At 33.0% G+C, this 21,189-nt stretch overlaps 1 protein-coding gene and 11 non-coding genes across 21 annotated transcripts in view; all 12 read left to right on the forward strand.

Annotated features, from left to right (window-relative positions):
* Window positions 1-21,189, forward strand: part of LOC134844147 (muscle calcium channel subunit alpha-1-like) — a 181,873-nt gene that overhangs the window by 77,138 nt on the left and 83,546 nt on the right. The gene's annotated exons all lie outside the window — the stretch shown is intronic.
* Window positions 16,558-16,629, forward strand: Trnah-gug (transfer RNA histidin (anticodon GUG)). The gene has a single exon. It is a non-coding gene; the product is annotated as a tRNA-His (tRNA).
* Trnah-gug (transfer RNA histidin (anticodon GUG)) lies at window positions 17,001-17,072 on the forward strand. Its single transcript has one exon. It is a non-coding gene; the product is annotated as a tRNA-His (tRNA).
* Window positions 17,444-17,515, forward strand: Trnah-gug (transfer RNA histidin (anticodon GUG)). Its single transcript has one exon. It is a non-coding gene; the product is annotated as a tRNA-His (tRNA).
* Trnah-gug (transfer RNA histidin (anticodon GUG)) lies at window positions 17,887-17,958 on the forward strand. The gene has a single exon. It is a non-coding gene; the product is annotated as a tRNA-His (tRNA).
* On the forward strand, window positions 18,330-18,401 carry Trnah-gug (transfer RNA histidin (anticodon GUG)). Its single transcript has one exon. It is a non-coding gene; the product is annotated as a tRNA-His (tRNA).
* Trnah-gug (transfer RNA histidin (anticodon GUG)) lies at window positions 18,773-18,844 on the forward strand. Its single transcript has one exon. It is a non-coding gene; the product is annotated as a tRNA-His (tRNA).
* On the forward strand, window positions 19,216-19,287 carry Trnah-gug (transfer RNA histidin (anticodon GUG)). The gene has a single exon. It is a non-coding gene; the product is annotated as a tRNA-His (tRNA).
* Trnah-gug (transfer RNA histidin (anticodon GUG)) lies at window positions 19,662-19,733 on the forward strand. Its single transcript has one exon. It is a non-coding gene; the product is annotated as a tRNA-His (tRNA).
* Window positions 20,105-20,176, forward strand: Trnah-gug (transfer RNA histidin (anticodon GUG)). The gene has a single exon. It is a non-coding gene; the product is annotated as a tRNA-His (tRNA).
* Trnah-aug (transfer RNA histidin (anticodon AUG)) lies at window positions 20,548-20,619 on the forward strand. Its single transcript has one exon. It is a non-coding gene; the product is annotated as a tRNA-His (tRNA).
* Trnah-gug (transfer RNA histidin (anticodon GUG)) lies at window positions 20,990-21,061 on the forward strand. The gene has a single exon. It is a non-coding gene; the product is annotated as a tRNA-His (tRNA).

Here is a 21,189-nt window from a genome sequence, read left to right on the forward strand (position 1 = left end):
AAATTTTCGCAGAGCCGAAGTAAACTAAAATCAAATTTGCGTAGCAAAAATCCACAAAAGTCTGTCTAGAAAGAGTTCCAAGTCGCCAAAAGCACCTGAATCTAGAAAAGATATTAAATCTATTGCCTTGCAGTACAATTGGTCCAGATCGTCTATTTGTTAAGACATTGCGTTGTGGCCGCATTAACCCAGGTTCGAATCATGGCCTTGACTGCAGCTGCTGAAAAAACCTATAAACTTTTTAAAACCACGTGCCAAAGACAATTAAACGAAAAAAGAGTTACAGAAAAAAATACAAAATTGTTTTGTATTTACTTCTGTTACTATTGTTTCGTTTAATTGTCTTTGGCTTGTGGTTTTCAAAATTTTTAAATTGTTTCCATGTTGTTTTTTTTTGAAATTTTACTCTTTTCGGAAAATATTGCTCCTTAACATAATCCTTAACATTTTAGCTTATTGAAAATCAATCAAAGAAATTATTTAAAAAATCTTGACATGCCTGAAAACTTTGATTAACGATAAATGAAAACGCTAAAAACTATAAATTTTTGCAGAGCCGAAGTAAACTAAAATCAAATTTGCGTAGCAAAAATCCACAAAAGTCTGTCTAGAAAGAGTTTCAAGTCGCCAAAAGCACCTGAATCTAGAAAAGATATGAAAACGATTGTCTTGCAGTAAAATTGGTCCAGATCGTCTAGTGGTTAGGACATTGCGTTGTGGCCGCAATAACTCAGGTTCGAATCCTGGTCTGGGAAGCAGCTTCTGGAACAAACTATGAAACTTTATAAATCACATGCCAAAAACAATTAAACAAAACAATAGTCACAGAAAAAATACAAAACAGTTTCTTTTAGGAAAATACTGCTCTGCAAAAACTAATCCGTAACAAATTAGCTTATTCAGAATCAATCAAAGAAGTTATTCAAAAAATCATCAGATACCAGAAAACCTTGATAATGATTAAGCAAAACGCTAAAAAAAACGAGAATTTTTCGCAGAGCTGAGGTAAACCGAAATCAAATTTAATAAGCAAAAAGCCACATAAGTATGTCTAGAAAGAGTTCCAAATCGCCAAAAGCACCTGAATCTAGAAAAGATATGAAATCGATTGCCTAGCAGTACAATTGGTCCAGATCGTCTAGTGGTTAGGACATTGCGTTGTGGCCGCAATAACCCAGGTTCGAATCATGGTCTTGACTGCAGCTGCTGAAAAAACCTAGAAACTTTTAAAAACCACATGCCAAAGACAATCAAACGAAAAAAGAGATACAGAAATAAATACAAAACTGTTTTGTATTTACTTCTGTTACTATTGTTTCGTTTAATTGTCTTTGGCTTGTGGTTTTCAAAATTTTTAAATTGTTTCCATGTTGTTTTTTTTTGAAATTTTACTCTTTTCGGAAAATATTGCTCCTTAACATAATCCTTAACATTTTAGCTTATTGAAAATCAATCAAAGAAATTATTTAAAAAATCTTGACATGCCTGAAAACTTTGATTAACGATAAATGAAAACGCTAAAAACTATAAATTTTTGCAGAGCCGAAGTAAACTAAAATCAAATTTGCGTAGCAAAAATCCACAAAAGTCTGTCTAGAAAGAGTTTCAAGTCGCCAAAAGCACCTGAATCTAGAAAAGATATGAAAACGATTGTCTTGCAGTAAAATTGGTCCAGATCGTCTAGTGGTTAGGACATTGCGTTGTGGCCGCAATAACTCAGGTTCGAATCCTGGTCTGGGAAGCAGCTTCTGGAACAAACTATGAAACTTTATAAATCACATGCCAAAAACAATTAAACAAAACAATAGTCACAGAAAAAATACAAAACAGTTTCTTTTAGGAAAATACTGCTCTGCAAAAACTAATCCGTAACAAATTAGCTTATTCAGAATCAATCAAAGAAGTTATTCAAAAAATCATCAGATACCAGAAAACCTTGATAATGATTAAGCAAAACGCTAAAAAAAACGAGAATTTTTCGCAGAGCTGAGGTAAACCGAAATCAAATTTAATAAGCAAAAAGCCACATAAGTATGTCTAGAAAGAGTTCCAAATCGCCAAAAGCACCTGAATCTAGAAAAGATATGAAATCGATTGCCTAGCAGTACAATTGGTCCAGATCGTCTAGTGGTTAGGACATTGCGTTGTGGCCGCAATAACCCAGGTTCGAATCATGGTCTTGACTGCAGCTGCTGAAAAAACCTAGAAACTTTTAAAAACCACATGCCAAAGACAATCAAACGAAAAAAGAGATACAGAAATAAATACAAAACTGTTTTGTATTTACTTCTGTTACTATTGTTTCGTTTAATTGTCTTTGGCTTGTGGTTTTCGAAATTTTTAAATTGTTTCCATGTTGTTTTTTTTTGAAATTTTACTTTTTTCGGAAAATATTGCTCCTTAACATAATCCTTAACATTTTAGCTTATTGAAAATCAATCAAAGAAATTATTCAAAAAATCTTGACATGCCTGAAAACTTTGATTAACGATAAATGAAAACGCTAAAAACTATAAATTTTTGCAGAGCCGAAGTAAACTAAAATCAAATTTGCGTAGCAAAAATCCACAAAAGTCTGTCTAGAAAGAGTTTCAAGTCGCCAAAAGCACCTGAATCTAGAAAAGATATGAAAACGATTGTCTTGCAGTAAAATTGGTCCAGATCGTCTAGTGGTTAGGACATTGCGTTGTGGCCGCAATAACTCAGGTTCGAATCCTGGTCTGGGAAGCAGCTTCTGGAACAAACTATGAAACTTTATAAATCACATGCCAAAAACAATTAAACAAAACAATAGTCACAGAAAAAATACAAAACAGTTTCTTTTAGGAAAATACTGCTCTGCAAAAACTAATCCGTAACAAATTAGCTTATTCAGAATCAATCAAAGAAGTTATTCAAAAAATCATCAGATACCAGAAAACCTTGATAATGATTAAGCAAAACGCTAAAAAAACCGAGAATTTTTCGCAGAGCTGAGGTAAACCGAAATCAAATTTAATAAGCAAAAAGCCACACAAGTATGTCTAGAAAGAGTTCCAAATCGCCAAAAGCACCTGAATCTAGAAAAGATATGAAATCGATTGCCTTGCAGTACAATTGGTCCAGATCGTCTAGTGGTTAGGACATTGCGTTGTGGCCGCAATAACCCAGGTTCGAATCATGGTCTTGACTGCAGCTGCTGAAAAAACCTAGAAACTTTTAAAAACCACATGCCAAAGACAATCAAACGAAAAAAGAGATACAGAAATAAATACAAAACTGTTTTGTATTTACTTCTGTTACTATTGTTTCGTTTAATTGTCTTTGGCTTGTGGTTTTCAAATTTTTTAAATTGTTTCCATGTTGTTTTTTTTTGAAATTTTACTCTTTTTGGAAAATATTGCTCCTTAACATAATCCTTAACATTTTAGCTTATTGAAAATCAATCAAAGAAATTATTCAAAAAATCTTGACATGCCTGAAAACTTTGATTAACGATAAATGAAAACGCTAAAAACTATAAATTTTTGCAGAGCCGAAGTAAACTAAAATCAAATTTGCGTAGCAAAAATCCACAAAAGTCTGTCTAGAAAGAGTTCCAAGTCGCCAAAAGCACCTGAATCTAGAAAAGATATTAAATCTATTGCCTTGCAGTACAATTGGTCCAGATCGTCTATTTGTTAGGACATTGCGTTGTGGCCGCATTAACCCAGGTTCGAATCATGGTCTTGACTGCAGCTGCTGAAAAAACCTAGAAACTTTTAAAAACCACGTGCCAAAGACAATTAAACGAAAAAAGAGTTACAGAAATAAATACAAAATTGTTTTGTATTTACTTCTGTTACTATTGTTTCGTTTAATTGTCTTTGGCTTGTGGTTTTCAAATTTTTTTAATTGTTTCCATGTTGTTTTTTTTTGAAATTTTACTCTTTTCGGAAAATATTGCTCCTTAACATAATCCTTAACATTTTAGCTTATTGAAAATCAATCAAAGAAATTATTCAAAAAATCTTGACATGCCTGAAAACTTTGATTAACGATAAATGAAAACGCTAAAAACTATAAATTTTTGCAGAGCCGAAGTAAACTAAAATCAAATTTGCGTAGCAAAAATCCACAAAAGTCTGTCTAGAAAGAGTTTCAAGTCGCCAAAAGCACCTGAATCTAGAAAAGATATGAAAACGATTGTCTTGCAGTAAAATTGTTCCAGATCGTCTAGTGGTTAGGACATTGCGTTGTGGCCGCAATAACTCAGGTTCGAATCCTGGTCTGGGAAGCAGCTTCTGGAACAAACTATGAAACTTTATAAATCACATGCCAAAAACAATTAAACAAAACAATAGTCACAGAAAAAATACAAAACAGTTTCTTTTAGGAAAATACTGCTCTGCAAAAACTAATCCGTAACAAATTAGCTTATTCAGAATCAATCAAAGAAGTTATTCAAAAAATCATCAGATACCAGAAAACCTTGATAATGATTAAGCAAAACGCTAAAAAAAACGAGAATTTTTCGCAGAGCTGAGGTAAACCGAAATCAAATTTAATAAGCAAAAAGCCACATAAGTATGTCTAGAAAGAGTTCCAAATCGCCAAAAGCACCTGAATCTAGAAAAGATATGAAATCGATTGCCTAGCAGTACAATTGGTCCAGATCGTCTAGTGGTTAGGACATTGCTTTGTGGCCGCAATTACCCAGGTTCGAATCATGGTCTTGACTGCAGCTGCTGAAAAAACCTAGAAACTTTTAAAAACCACATGCCAAAGACAATCAAACGAAAAAAGAGATGCAGAAATAAATACGAAACTGTTTTGTATTTACTTCTGTTACTATTGTTTCGTTTAATTGTCTTTGGCTTGTGGTTTTCAAAATTTTTAAATTGTTTCCATGTTGTTTTTTTTTGAAATTTTACTCTTTTCGGAAAATATTGCTCCTTAACATAATCCTTAACATTTTAGCTTATTGAAAATCAATCAAAGAAATTATTCCAAAAATCTTGACATGCCTGAAAACTTTGATTAACGATAAATGAAAACGCTAAAAACTATAAATTTTTGCAGAGCCGAAGTAAACTAAAATCAAATTTGCGTAGCAAAAATCCACAAAAGTCTGTCTAGAAAGAGTTTCAAGTCGCCAAAAGCACCTGAATCTAGAAAAGATATGAAAACGATTGTCTTGCAGTAAAATTGGTCCAGATCGTCTAGTGGTTAGGACATTGCGTTGTGGCCGCAATAACTCAGGTTCGAATCCTGGTCTGGGAAGCAGCTTCTGGAACAAACTATGAAACTTTATAAATCACATGCCAAAAACAATTAAACAAAACAATAGTCACAGAAAAAATACAAAACAGTTTCTTTTAGGAAAATACTGCTCTGCAAAAACTAATCCGTAACAAATTAGCTTATTCAGAATCAATCAAAGAAGTTATTCAAAAAATCATCAGATACCAGAAAACCTTGATAATGATTAAGCAAAACGCTAAAAAAAACGAGAATTTTTCGCAGAGCTGAGGTAAACCGAAATCAAATTTAATAAGCAAAAAGCCACATAAGTATGTCTAGAAAGAGTTCCAAATTGCCAAAAGCACCTGAATCTAGAAAAGATATGAAATCGATTGCCTAGCAGTACAATTGGTCCAGATCGTCTAGTGGTTAGGACATTGCGTTGTGGCCGCAATAACCCAGGTTCGAATCATGGTCTTGACTGCAGCTGCTGAAAAAACCTAGAAACTTTTAAAAACCACATGCCAAAGACAATCAAACGAAAAAAGAGATACAGAAATAAATACAAAACTGTTTTGTATTTACTTCTGTTACTATTGTTTCGTTTAATTGTCTTTGGCTTGTGGTTTTCAAAATTTTTAAATTGTTTCCATGTTGTTTTTTTTTGAAATTTTACTCTTTTCGGAAAATATTGCTCCTTAACATAATCCTTAACATTTTAGCTTATTGAAAATCAATCAAAGAAATTATTCAAAAAATCTTGACATGCCTGAAAACTTTGATTAACGATAAATGAAAACGCTAAAAACTATAAATTTTTGCAGAGCCGAAGTAAACTAAAATCAAATTTGCGTAGCAAAAATCCACAAAAGTCTGTCTAGAAAGAGTTTCAAGTCGCCAAAAGCACCTGAATCTAGAAAAGATATGAAAACGATTGTCTTGCAGTAAAATTGGTCCAGATCGTCTAGTGGTTAGGACATTGCGTTGTGGCCGCAATAACTCAGGTTCGAATCCTGGTCTGGGAAGCAGCTTCTGGAACAAACTATGAAACTTTATAAATCACATGCCAAAAACAATTAAACAAAACAATAGTCACAGAAAAAATACAAAACAGTTTCTTTTAGGAAAATACTGCTCTGCAAAAACTAATCCGTAACAAATTAGCTTATTCAGAATCAATCAAAGAAGTTATTCAAAAAATCATCAGATACCAGAAAACCTTGATAATGATTAAGCAAAACGCTAAAAAAAAACGAGAATTTTTCGCAGAGCTGAGGTAAACCGAAATCAAATTTAATAAGCAAAAAGCCACATAAGTATGTCTAGAAAGAGTTCCAAATCGCCAAAAGCACCTGAATCTAGAAAAGATATGAAATCGATTGCCTAGCAGTACAATTGGTCCAGATCGTCTAGTGGTTAGGACATTGCGTTGTGGCCGCAATAACCCAGGTTCGAATCATGGTCTTGACTGCAGCTGCTGAAAAAACCTAGAAACTTTTAAAAACCACATGCCAAAGACAATCAAACGAAAAAAGAGATACAGAAATAAATACAAAACTGTTTTGTATTTACTTCTGTTACTATTGTTTCGTTTAATTGTCTTTGGCTTGTGGTTTTCAAAATTTTTAAATTGTTTCCATGTTGTTTTTTTTTGAAATTTTACTCTTTTCGGAAAATATTGCTCCTTAACATAATCCTTAACATTTTAGCTTATTGAAAATCAATCAAAGAAATTATTCAAAAAATCTTGACATGCCTGAAAACTTTGATTAACGATAAATGAAAACGCTAAAAACTATAAATTTTTGCAGAGCCGAAGTAAACCAAAATCAAATTTGCGTAGCAAAAATCCACAAAAGTCTGTCTAGAAAGAGTTTCAAGTCGCCAAAAGCACCTGAATCTAGAAAAGATATGAAAACGATTGTCTTGCAGTAAAATTGTTCCAGATCGTCTAGTGGTTAGGACATTGCGTTGTGGCCGCAATAACTCAGGTTCGAATCCTGGTCTGGGAAGCAGCTTCTGGAACAAACTATGAAACTTTATAAATCACATGCCAAAAACAATTAAACAAAACAATAGTCACAGAAAAAATACAAAACAGTTTCTTTTAGGAAAATACTGCTCTGCAAAAACTAATCCGTAACAAATTAGCTTATTCAGAATCAATCAAAGAAGTTATTCAAAAAATCATCAGATACCAGAAAACCTTGATAATGATTAAGCAAAACGCTAAAAAAAACGAGAATTTTTCGCAGAGCTGAGGTAAACCGAAATCAAATTTAATAAGCAAAAAGCCACATAAGTATGTCTAGAAAGAGTTCCAAATCGCCAAAAGCACCTGAATCTAGAAAAGATATGAAATCGATTGCCTAGCAGTACAATTGGTCCAGATCGTCTAGTGGTTAGGACATTGCGTTGTGGCCGCAATAACCCAGGTTCGAATCATGGTCTTGACTGCAGCTGCTGAAAAAACCTAGAAACTTTTAAAAACCACATGCCAAAGACAATCAAACGAAAAAAGAGATACAGAAATAAATACAAAACTGTTTTGTATTTACTTCTGTTACTATTGTTTCGTTTAATTGTCTTTGGCTTGTGGTTTTCAAAATTTTTAAATTGTTTCCATGTTGTTTTTTTTTGAAATTTTACTCTTTTCGGAAAATATTGCTCCTTAACATAATCCTTAACATTTTAGCTTATTAAAAATCAATCAAAGAAATTATTCAAAAAATCTTGACATGCCTGAAAACTTTGATTAACGATAAATGAAAACGCTAAAAACTATAAATTTTTGCAGAGCCGAAGTAAACTAAAATCAAATTTGCGTAGCAAAAATCCACAAAAGTCTGTCTAGAAAGAGTTTCAAGTCGCCAAAAGCACCTGAATCTAGAAAAGATATGAAAACGATTGTCTTGCAGTAAAATTGGTCCAGATCGTCTAGTGGTTAGGACATTGCGTTGTGGCCGCAATAACTCAGGTTCGAATCCTGGTCTGGGAAGCAGCTTCTGGAACAAACTATGAAACTTTATAAATCACATGCCAAAAACAATTAAACAAAACAATAGTCACAGAAAAAATACAAAACAGTTTCTTTTAGGAAAATACTGCTCTGCAAAAACTAATCCGTAACAAATTAGCTTATTCAGAATCAATCAAAGAAGTTATTCAAAAAATCATCAGATACCAGAAAACCTTGATAATGATTAAGCAAAACGCTAAAAAAAACGAGAATTTTTCGCAGAGCTGAGGTAAACCGAAATCAAATTTAATAAGCAAAAAGCCACATAAGTATGTCTAGAAAGAGTTCCAAATCGCCAAAAGCACCTGAATCTAGAAAAGATATGAAATCGATTGCCTAGCAGTACAATTGGTCCAGATCGTCTAGTGGTTAGGACATTGCGTTGTGGCCGCAATAACCCAGGTTCGAATCATGGTCTTGACTGCAGCTGCTGAAAAAACCTAGAAACTTTTAAAAACCACATGCCAAAGACAATCAAACGAAAAAAGAGATACAGAAATAAATACAAAACTGTTTTGTATTTACTTCTGTTACTATTGTTTCGTTTAATTGTCTTTGGCTTGTGGTTTTCAAAATTTTTAAATTGTTTCCATGTTGTTTTTTTTTGAAATTTTACTCTTTTCGGAAAATATTGCTCCTTAACATAATCCTTAACATTTTAGCTTATTGAAAATCAATCAAAGAAATTATTCAAAAAATCTTGACATGCCTGAAAACTTTGATTAACGATAAATGAAAACGCTAAAAACTATAAATTTTTGCAGAGCCGAAGTAAACTAAAATCAAATTTGCGTAGCAAAAATCCACAAAAGTCTGTCTAGAAAGAGTTTCAAGTCGCCAAAAGCACCTGAATCTAGAAAAGATATGAAAACGATTGTCTTGCAGTAAAATTGGTCCAGATCGTCTAGTGGTTAGGACATTGCGTTGTGGCCGGAATAACTCAGGTTCGAATCCTGGTCTGGGAAGCAGCTTCTGGAACAAACTATGAAACTTTATAAATCACATGCCAAAAACAATTAAACAAAACAATAGTCACAGAAAAAATACAAAACAGTTTCTTTTAGGAAAATACTGCTCTGCAAAAACTAATCCGTAACAAATTAGCTTATTCAGAATCAATCAAAGAAGTTATTCAAAAAATCATCAGATACCAGAAAACCTTGATAATGATTAAGCAAAACGCTAAAAAAAAACGAGAATTTTTCGCAGTGCTGAGGTAAACCGAAATCAAATTTAATAAGCAAAAAGCCACATAAGTATGTCTAGAAAGAGTTCCAAATCGCCAAAAGCACCTGAATCTAGAAAAGATATGAAATCGATTGCCTAGCAGTACAATTGGTCCAGATCGTCTAGTGGTTAGGACATTGCGTTGTGGCCGCAATAACCCAGGTTCGAATCATGGTCTTGACTGCAGCTGCTGAAAAAACCTAGAAACTTTTAAAAACCACATGCCAAAGACAATCAAACGAAAAAAGAGATACAGAAATAAATACAAAACTGTTTTGTATTTACTTCTGTTACTATTGTTTCGTTTAATTGTCTTTGGCTTGTGGTTTTCAAAATTTTTAAATTGTTTCCGTGTTGTTTTTTTTTGAAATTTTACTCTTTTCGGAAAATATTGCTCCTTAACATAATCCTTAACATTTTAGCTTATTGAAAATCAATCAAAGAAATTATTCAAAAAATCTTGACATGCCTGAAAACTTTGATTAACGATAAATGAAAACGCTAAAAACTATAAATTTTTGCAGAGCCGAAGTAAACTAAAATCAAATTTGCGTAGCAAAAATCCACAAAAGTCTGTCTAGAAAGAGTTTCAAGTCGCCAAAAGCACCTGAATCTAGAAAAGATATGAAAACGATTGTCTTGCAGTAAAATTGGTCCAGATCGTCTAGTGGTTAGGACATTGCGTTGTGGCCGCAATAACTCAGGTTCGAATCCTGGTCTGGGAAGCAGCTTCTGGAACAAACTATGAAACTTTATAAATCACATGCCAAAAACAATTAAACAAAACAATAGTCACAGAAAAAATACAAAACAGTTTCTTTTAGGAAAATACTGCTCTGCAAAAACTAATCCGTAACAAATTAGCTTATTCAGAATCAATCAAAGAAGTTATTCAAAAAATCATCAGATACCAGAAAACCTTGATAATGATTAAGCAAAACGCTAAAAAAAACGAGAATTTTTCGCAGAGCTGAGGTAAACCGAAATCAAATTTAATAAGCAAAAAGCCACATAAGTATGTCTAGAAAGAGTTCCAAATCGCCAAAAGCACCTGAATCTAGAAAAGATATGAAATCGATTGCCTAGCAGTACAATTGGTCCAGATCGTCTAGTGGTTAGGACATTGCGTTGTGGCCGCAATAACCCAGGTTCGAATCATGGTCTTGACTGCAGCTGCTGAAAAAACCTAGAAACTTTTAAAAACCACATGCCAAAGACAATCAAACGAAAAAAGAGATACAGAAATAAATACAAAACTGTTTTGTATTTACTTCTGTTACTATTGTTTCGTTTAATTGTCTTTGGCTTGTGGTTTTCAAAATTTTTAAATTGTTTCCATGTTGTTTTTTTTTGAAATTTTACTCTTTTCGGAAAATATTGCTCCTTAACATAATCCTTAACATTTTAGCTTATTGAAAATCAATCAAAGAAATTATTCAAAAAATCTTGACATGCCTGAAAACTTTGATTAACGATAAATGAAAACGCTAAAAACTATAAATTTTTGCAGAGCCGAAGTAAACTAAAATCAAATTTGCGTAGCAAAAATCCACAAAAGTCTGTCTAGAAAGAGTTTCAAGTCGCCAAAAGCACCTGAATCTAGAAAAGATATGAAAACGATTGTCTTGCAGTAAAATTGGTCCAGATCGTCTAGTGGTTAGGACATTGCGTTGTGGCCGCAATAACTCAGGTTCGAATCCTGGTCTGGGAAGCAGCTTCTGGAACAAACTATGAAACTTTATAAATCACATGCCAAAAACAATTAAACAAAACAATAGTCACAGAAAAAATACAAAACAGTTTCTTTTAGGAAAATACTGCTCTGCAAAAACTAATCCGTAACAAATTAGCTTATTCAGAATCAATCAAAGAAGTTATTCAAAAAATCATCAGATACCAGAAAATCTTGATAATGATTAAGCAAAACGCTAAAAAAAACGAGAATTTTTCGCAGAGCTGAGGTAAACCGAAATCAAATTTAATAAGCAAAAAGCCACATAAGTATGTCTAGAAAGAGTTCCAAATCGCCAAAAGCACCTGAATCTAGAAAAGATATGAAATCGATTGCCTAGCAGTACAATTGGTCCATATCGTCTAGTGGTTAGGACATTGCGTTGTGGCCGCAATAACCCAGGTTCGAATCATGGTCTTGACTGCAGCTGCTGAAAAAACCTAGAAACTTTTAAAAACCACATGCCAAAGACAATCAAACGAAAAAAGAGATACAGAAATAAATACAAAACTGTTTTGTATTTACTTCTGTTACTATTGTTTCGTTTAATTGTCTTTGGCTTGTGGTTTTCAAAATTTTTAAATTGTTTCCGTGTTGTTTTTTTTTGAAATTTTACTCTTTTCGGAAAATATTGCTCCTTAACATAATCCTTAACATTTTAGCTTATTGAAAATCAATCAAAGAAATTATTCAAAAAATCTTGACATGCCTGAAAACTTTGATTAACGATAAATGAAAACGCTAAAAACTATAAATTTTTGCAGAGCCGAAGTAAACTAAAATCAAATTTGCGTAGCAAAAATCCACAAAAGTCTGTCTAGAAAGAGTTTCAAGTCGCCAAAAGCACCTGAATCTAGAAAAGATATGAAAACGATTGTCTTGCAGTAAAATTGGTCCAGATCGTCTAGTGGTTAGGACATTGCGTTGTGGCCGCAATAACTCAGGTTCGAATCCTGGTCTGGGAAGCAGCTTCTGGAACAAACTATGAAACTTTATAAATCACATGCCAAAAACAATTAAACAAAACAATAGTCACAGAAAAAATACAAAACAGTTTCTTTTAGGAAAATACTGCTCTGCAAAAACTAATCCGTAACAAATTAGCTTATTCAGAATCAATCAAAGAAGTTATTCAAAAAATCATCAGATACCAGAAAACCTTGATAATGATTAAGCAAAACGCTAAAAAAAACGAGAATTTTTCGCAGAGCTGAGGTAAACCGAAATCAAATTTAATAAGCAAAAAGCCACATAAGTATGTCTAGAAAGAGTTCCAAATCGCCAAAAGCACCTGAATCTAGAAAAGATATGAAATCGATTGCCTAGCAGTACAATTGGTCCAGATCGTCTAGTGGTTAGGACATTGCGTTGTGGCCGCAATAACCCAGGTTCGAATCATGGTCTTGACTGCAGCTGCTGAAAAAACCTAGAAACTTTTAAAAACCACATGCCAAAGACAATCAAACGAAAAAAGAGATACAGAAATAAATACAAAACTGGTTTGTATTTACTTCTGTTACTATTGTTTCGTTTAATTGTCTTTGGCTTGTGGTTTTCAAAATTTTTAAATTGTTTCCATGTTGTTTTTTTTTGAAATTTTACTCTTTTCGGAAAATATTGCTCCTTAACATAATCCTTAACATTTTAGCTTATTGAAAATCAATCAAAGAAATTATTCAAAAAATCTTGACATGCCTGAAAACTTTGATTAACGATAAATGAAAACGCTAAAAACTATAAATTTTTGCAGAGCCGAAGTAAACTAAAATCAAATTTGCGTAGCAAAAATCCACAAAAGTCTGTCTAGAAAGAGTTTCAAGTCGCCAAAAGCACCTGAATCTAGAAAAGATATGAAAACGATTGTCTTGCAGTAAAATTGGTCCAGATCGTCTAGTGGTTAGGACATTGCGTTGTGGCCGCAATAACTCAGGTTCGAATCCTGGTCTGGGAAGCAGCTTATGGAACAAACTATGAAACTTTATAAATCACATGCCAAAAACAATTAAACAAAACAATAGTCACAGAAAAAATACAAAACAGTTTCTTTTAGGAAAATACTGCTCTGCAAAAACTAATCCGTAACAAATTAGCTTATTCAGAATCAATCAAAGAAGTTATTCAAAAAATCATCAGATACCAGAAAACCTTGATAATGATTAAGCAAAACGCTAAAAAAACGAGAATTTTTCGCAGAGCTGAGGTAAACCGAAATCAAATTTAATAAGCAAAAAGCCACATAAGTATGTCTAGAAAGAGTTCCAAATCGCCAAAAGCACCTGAATCTAGAAAAGATATGAAATCGATTGCCTAGCAGTACAATTGGTCCAGATCGTCTAGTGGTTAGGACATTGCGTTGTGGCCGCAATAACCCAGGTTCGAATCATGGTCTTGACTGCAGCTGCTGAAAAAACCTAGAAACTTTTAAAAACCACATGCCAAAGACAATCAAACGAAAAAAGAAATACAGAAATAAATACAAAACTGTTTTGTATTTACTTCTGTTACTATTGTTTCGTTTAATTGTCTTTGGCTTGTGGTTTTCAAAATTTTTAAATTGTTTCCATGTTGTTTTTTTTTTGAAATTTTACTCTTTTCGGAAAATATTGCTCCTTAACATAATCCTTAACATTTTAGCTTATTGAAAATCAATCAAAGAAATTATTCAAAAAATCTTGACATGCCTGAAAACTTTGATTAACGATAAATGAAAACGCTAAAAACTATAAATTTTTGCAGAGCCGAAGTAAACTAAAATCAAATTTGCGTAGCAAAAATCCACAAAAGTCGGTCTAGAAAGAGTTTCAAGTCGCCAAAAGCACCTGAATCTAGAAAAGATATGAAAACGATTGTCTTGCAGTAAAATTGGTCCAGATCGTCTAGTGGTTAGGACATTGCGTTGTGGCCGCAATAACTCAGGTTCGAATCCTGGTCTGGGAAGCAGCTTCTTGAACAAACTATGAAACTTTATAAATCACATGCCAAAAACAATTAAACAAAACAATAGTCACAGAAAAAATACAAAACAGTTTCTTTTAGGAAAATACTGCTCTGCAAAAACTAATCCGTAACAAATTAGCTTATTCAGAATCAATCAAAGAAGTTATTCAAAAAATCATCAGATACCAGAAAACCTTGATAATGATTAAGCAAAACGCTAAAAAAACGAGAATTTTTCGCAGAGCTGAGGTAAACCGAAATCAAATTTAATAAGCAAAAAGCCACATAAGTATGTCTAGAAAGAGTTCCAAATCGCCAAAAGCACCTGAATCTAGAAAAGATATGAAATCGATTGCCTAGCAGTACAATTGGTCCAGATCGTCTAGTGGTTAGGACATTGCGTTGTGGCCGCAATAACCCAGGTTCGAATCATGGTCTTGACTGCAGCTGCTGAAAAAACCTAGAAACTTTTAAAAACCACATGCCAAAGACAATCAAACGAAAAAAGAGACAGAAATAAATACAAAACTGTTTTGTATTTACTTCTGTTACTATTGTTTCGTTTAATTGTCTTTGGCTTGTGGTTTTCAAAATTTTTAAATTGTTTCCATGTTGTTTTTTTTTGAAATTTTACTCTTTTCGGAAAATATTGCTCCTTAACATAATCCTTAACATTTTAGCTTATTGAAAATCAATCAAAGAAATTATTCAAAAAATCTTGACATGCCTGAAAACTTTGATTAACGATAAATGAAAACGCTAAAAACTATAAATTTTTGCAGAGCCGAAGTAAACTAAAATCAAATTTGCGTAGCAAAAATCCACAAAAGTCTGTCTAGAAAGAGTTTCAAGTCGCCAAAAGCACCTGAATCTAGAAAAGATATGAAAACGATTGTCTTGCAGTAAAATTGGTCCAGATCGTCTAGTGGTTAGGACATTGCGTTGTGGCCGCAATAACTCAGGTTCGAATCCTGGTCTGGGAAGCAGCTTCTGGAACAAACTATGAAACTTTATAAATCACATGCCAAAAACAATTAAACAAAACAATAGTCACAGAAAAAATACAAAACAGTTTCTTTTAGGAAAATACTGCTCTGCAAAAACTAATCCGTAACAAATTAGCTAATTCAGAATCAATCAAAGAAGTTATTCAAAAAATCATCAGATACCAGAAAACCTTGATAATGATTAAGCAAAACGCTAAAAAAACGAGAATTTTTCGCAGAGCTGAGGTAAACCGAAATCAAATTTAATAAGCAAAAAGCCACATAAGTATGTCTAGAAAGAGTTCCAAATCGCCAAAAGCACCTGAATCTAGAAAAGATATGAAATCGATTGCCTAGCAGTACAATTGGTCCAGATCGTCTAGTGGTTAGGACATTGCGTTGTGGCTACATTAACCCAGGTTCGAATCATGGTCTTGACTGCAGCTGCTGAAAAAACCTATAAACTTTTTAAAACCACGTGCCAAAGACAATTAAACGGAAAAAGAGTTACAGAAATAAATACAAAATTGTTTTGTATTTACTTCTGTTACTATTGATTCGTTTAATTGTCTTTGGCTTGTGGTTTTCAAATTTTTTAAATTGTTTCCATGTTGTTTTTTTTGAAATTTTACTCTTTTCGGAAAATATTGCTCCTTAACATAATCCTTAACATTTTAGCTTATTGAAAATCAATCAAAGAAATAATTCAAAAAATCTTGACATGCCTGAAAACTTTGATTAACGATAAATGAAAACGCTAAAAACTATAAATTTTTGCAGAGCCGAAGTAAACTAAAATCAAATTTGCGTAGCAAAAATCCACAAAAGTCTGTCTAGAAAGAGTTCCAAGTCGCCAAAAGCACCTGAATCTAGAAAAGATATTAAATCTATTGCCTTGCAGTACAATTGGTCCAGATCGTCTATTTGTTAGGACATTGCGTTGTGGCCGCATTAACCCAGGTTCGAATCATGGTCTTGACTGCAGCTGCTGAAAAAACATATAAACTTTTAAAAACCACATGCCAAAGACAATTAAACGAAGAAAGAGTTACAGAAAAAAATACAAAACTGTTTTGTATTTACTTCTGTTACTATTGTTTCGTTTAATTGTCTTTGGCTTGTGGTTTTTAAAAATTTTTAGTTGTTTCTATGTAGTTTTTTTGAAATTTTACTCTATTCGGAAAATAATGCTCTGCAAAAACTAATCCTTAACATTTTAGCTTATTGAAAATCAATCAGAGAACTTGTTCAAAAAATCATGAGATGCCAGAAAAGCTTGATTATTTATTAATGGAAACGCTAAAAAAAACAAGAAATATTTGCAGAGCTGAAGTAAACCGAAATCAAATTTGCTAAGCAAAAATCCACAAAAGTCTGTCTAGAAAGAGTTCCAAATCGCCAAAAGCCCCTGAATCTAGAAAAGATATGAAATCGATTGCCTTGCAGTAAAATTGGTCCAGATCGTCTAGTGGTTAGGACATTGCGTTGTGGCCGCAATAACCCAGGTTCGAATCCTGGTCTGGACAGCAGCTTTTGGCAAAAACTAAAACATTTTATAAACCACATGCCAAAAACAATTAAACGAAACAATATATACAGAAAAAAATACAAAACAGTTTCTTTTAGGAAAATACTGCTCTAAAAAACTAATCCTTATTATTTTAGCTTATTGAAAATCAATCAAAGAAGTTATTCAAAAAATCATCAGATGCCAGAAAACCTTGATTAATGATTAAGGAAAACGATAAAAAACGAGAAATATTTGCAGAGCTGAAGTAAACCGAAATCAAATTTGCAAAGCAAAAATCCACAAAAGTCTGTCTAGAAAGAGTTCCAAATCGCCAAAAGCCCCTGAATCTAGAAAAGATATGAAATCGATTGCCTTGCAGTAAAATTGGTCCAGATCGTCTAGTGGTTAGGACATTGCGTTGTGGCCGCAATAACCCAGGTTCGAATCCTGGTCTGGACAGCAGCTTTTGGCAAAAACTAAAACATTTTATAAACCACATGCCAAAAACAATTAAGCGAAACAATATATACAGAAAAAAATACAAAACAGTTTCTTTTAGGAAAATACTGCTCTAAAAAACTAATCCTTATTATTTTAGCTTATTGAAAATCAATCAAAGAAGTTATTCAAAAAATCATCAGATGCCAGAAAACCTTGATTAATGATTAAGGAAAACGATAAAAAACGAGAAATTTTTGCAGAGCTGAGGTAAACCGAAATCAAATTTTATAAGCAAAAAGCCACAAAAGTCTGTCTAGAAAGTGTTCCAAATCGCCAAAAGCACCTGAATCTAGAAAAGATATGAAATCGATTGCCTTGCAGTAAAATTGGTCCAGATCGTCTAGTGGTTAGGACATTGCGTTGTGGCCGCAATAACCCAGGTTCGAATCCTGGTCTGGACAGCAGCTTTTGGCAAAAACTAAAACATTTTATAAACCACATGCCAAAAACAATTAAACGAAACAATATTTACAGAAAAAAATACAAAACAGTTTCTTTTAGGAAAATACTGCTCTAAAAAACTAATCCTTATTATTTTAGCTTATTGAAAATCAATCAAAGAAGTTATTCAAAAAATCATCAGATGCCAGAAAACCTTGATTAATGATTAAGGAAAACGATAAAAAACGAGAAATTTTTGCAGAGCTGAGGTAAACCGAAATCAAACTTCATAAGCAAAAAGCCACAAAAGTATGTCTAGAAAGGGTTCCAAATCGCCAAAAGCACCTGAATCTAGAAAAGATATGAAAACGATTGTCTTGCAGTACAATTGGTCCAGGTCGTCTAGTCGATAGGACATTGCGTTGTGGCCGCAATAACCCAGGTTCGAATCCTGGTCTGGACAGCAGCTTCTGGAAAAAACTTTAAAAATTTACAAACAACTTGCCAAAAACAAATAAACGAAACAATAGTTACAGAAAAAAATACAAAACAGTTTCTTTTAGGAAAATACTGCTCTAAAAAACTAATCCTTAACATTTTAGCTTATTGAAAATCAATCAAAGAAGTTATTCAAAAAATCGTCAGATACCAGAAAACCTTGATTAATGATTAAGGAAAACGATAAAAAACGAGAAATTTTTGCAGAGCTGAGGTAAATCGAAATCAAATTTTATAAGCAAAAAGCCACAAAAATCTGTCTAGAAAGTGTTCCAAATCGCCAAAAGCACCTGAATCTAGAAAAGATATGAAATCGATTGCCTTGCAGTAAAATTGGTCCAGATCGTCTAGTGGTTAGGACATTGCTTTGTGGCCGCAATAACCCAGGTTCGAATCCTGGTCTGGACAGCAGCTTTTGGCAAAAACTAAAACATTTTATAAACCACATGCCAAAAACAATTAAACGAAACAATATTTACAGAAAAAAATACAAAGCAGTTTCTTTTAGGAAAATACTGCTCTAAAAAACTAATCCTTAACATTTTAGCTTATTGAAAAGGAATCAAAGAAGTTATTCAAAAAATCATCAGATACCAGAAAACCTTGATTAATGATTAAGGAAAACGCTAAAAAACGAGAAATTTTTGCAGAGCTGAGGTAAACCGAAATTAATTTTCATAAGCAAAAAGCCACAAAAGTCTGTCTAGAAAGAGTTCCAAATCGCCAAAAGCACCTGAATCTAGAAAAGATATGAAATCGATTGCCTTGCAGTAAAATTGGTCCAGATCGTCTAGTGGTTAGGACATTGCGTTGTGGCCGCAATAACGCAGGTTCGAATCCTGGTCTGGACAGCAGCTTTTGGCAAAAACTAAAACATTTTTTAAACCACATGCCAAAAACAATTAAACGAATCAATATTTACAGAAAAAAATACAAAGCAGTTTCTTTTAGGAAAATACTGCTCTAAAAAACTAAACCTTAACATTTTAGCTTATTGAAAATGAATCAAAGAAGTTATTCAAAAAATCATCAGATACCAGAAAACCTTGATTAATGATTAAGGAAAACGCTAAAAAACGAGAAATTTTTGCAGAGCTGAGGTAAACCGAAATTAAATTTCATAAGCAAAAAGCCACAAAAGTCTGTCTAGAAAGAGTTCCAAATCGCCAAAAGCACCTGAATCTAGAAAATATATGAAATCGATTGCCTTGCAGTGAAATTGGTCCAGATCGTCTAGTGGTTAGGACATTGCGTTGTGGCCGCAATAACCCAGGTTCGAATCCTGGTCTGGACAGCAGCTTTTGCCAAAAACTAAAACATTTTATAAACCACATGCCAAAAACAATTAAAGGAAACAATATTTAAAGAAAAAAAATACAAAACAGTTTCTTTTAGGAAAATACTGCTCTAAAAAACTAATCCTTAACATTTTAGCTTATTGAAAATCAATCAATGAAGTTATTCAAAAAATCATCAGATGCCAGAAAACCTTTATTAATGATTAAGGAAAACGCTTAAAAAAACGAGAAATTTTTGCAGAGCTGAAGTAAACCGAAATCAAACTTCATAAGCAAAAAGCCACAAAAGTATGTCTAGAAAGAGTTCCAAATCGCCAAAAGCACCTGAATCTAGAAAAGATATGAAAACGATTGTCTTGCAGTACAATTGGTCCAGGTCGTCTAGTCGATAGGACATTGCGTTGTGGCCGCAATAACCCAGGTTCGAATCCTGGTCTGGACAGCAGCTTCTGGAAAAAACCTTAAAAATTTACAAACCACATGCCAAAAACAAATAAACGAAACAATAGTTACAGAAAAAAATACAAAACAGTTTCTTTTAGGAAAATACTGCTCTAAAAAACTAATCCTTAACATTTTAGCTTATTGAAAATCAATCAAAGAAGTTATTCAAAAAATCGTCAGATACCAGAAAACCTTGATTAATGATTAAGGAAAACGATAAAAAACGAAAAATTTTTGCAGAGCTGAGGTAAACCGAAATCAAATTTTATAAGCAAAAAGCCACAAAAGTCTGTCTAGAAACTGTTCCAAATCGCCAAAAGCACCTGAATCTAGAAAAGATATGAAATCGATTGCCTTGCAGTAAAATTGGTCCAGATCGTCTAGTGGTTAGGACATTGCGTTGTGGCCGAAATAACCCAGGTTCGAATCCTGGTCTGGACAGAAGCTTTTGGCAAAAACTAAAACATTTTATAAACCACATGCCAAAAACAATTAAACGAAACAATATTTACAGAAAAAAGTACAAAGCAGTTTCTTTTAGGAAAATACTGCTCTAAAAAACTAATCCTTAACATTTTAGCTTATTGAAAATCAATCAAAGAAGTTATTCAAAAAATCGTCAAATATTAGAAAACCTTGATTAATGATTAAGGAAAACGATAAAAAACGAGAAATTTTTGCAGAGCTGAGGTAAACCGAAATCAAATTTTATAAGCAAAAAGCCACAAAAGTCTGTCTAGAAACTGTTCCAAATCGCCAAAAGCACCTGAATCTAGAAAAGATATGAAATCGATTGCCTTGCAGTAAAATTGGTCCAGATCGTCTAATGGTTAGGACATTGCGTTATGGCCGCAATAACCCAGGTTCGAATCCTGGTCTGGACAGCAGCTTTTGGCAAAAACTAAAACATTTTATAAACCACATACCAAAAACAATTAAACGAAACAATATTTACAGAAAAAAATACAAAGCAGTTTCTTTTAGGAAAATACTGCTCTAAAAACTAATCCTTAACATTTTAGCTTATTGAAAATCAATCAAAGAAGTTATTCAAAAAATCGTCAGATACCAGAAAACCTTGATTAATGATTAAGGAAAACGATAAAAAACGAGAAATTTTTGCAGAGCTGAGGTAAACCGAAATCAAATTTTATAAGCAAAAAGCCACAAAAGTTTGTCTAGAAACTGTTCCAAATCGCCAAAAGCACCTGAATCTAGAAAAGATATGAAATCGATTGCCTTGCAGTAAAATTGGTCCAGATCGTCTAGTGGTTAGGACATTGCGTTGTGGCCGCAATAACCCAGATTCGAATCCTGGTCTGGACAGCAGCTTTTGGCAAAACTAAAACATTTTATAAACCACATGCCAAAAACAATTAAACGAAACAATATTTACAGAAAAAAATACAAAGCAGTTTTTTCTAGGAAAATACTGCTCTAAAAAAACTAATCCT

This window comes from Symsagittifera roscoffensis, chromosome 1 (genome assembly GCF_963678635.1).
Source record: "Symsagittifera roscoffensis chromosome 1, txSymRosc1.1, whole genome shotgun sequence".
In the NCBI taxonomy this organism is placed as follows: domain Eukaryota; kingdom Metazoa; phylum Xenacoelomorpha; order Acoela; family Convolutidae; genus Symsagittifera; species Symsagittifera roscoffensis.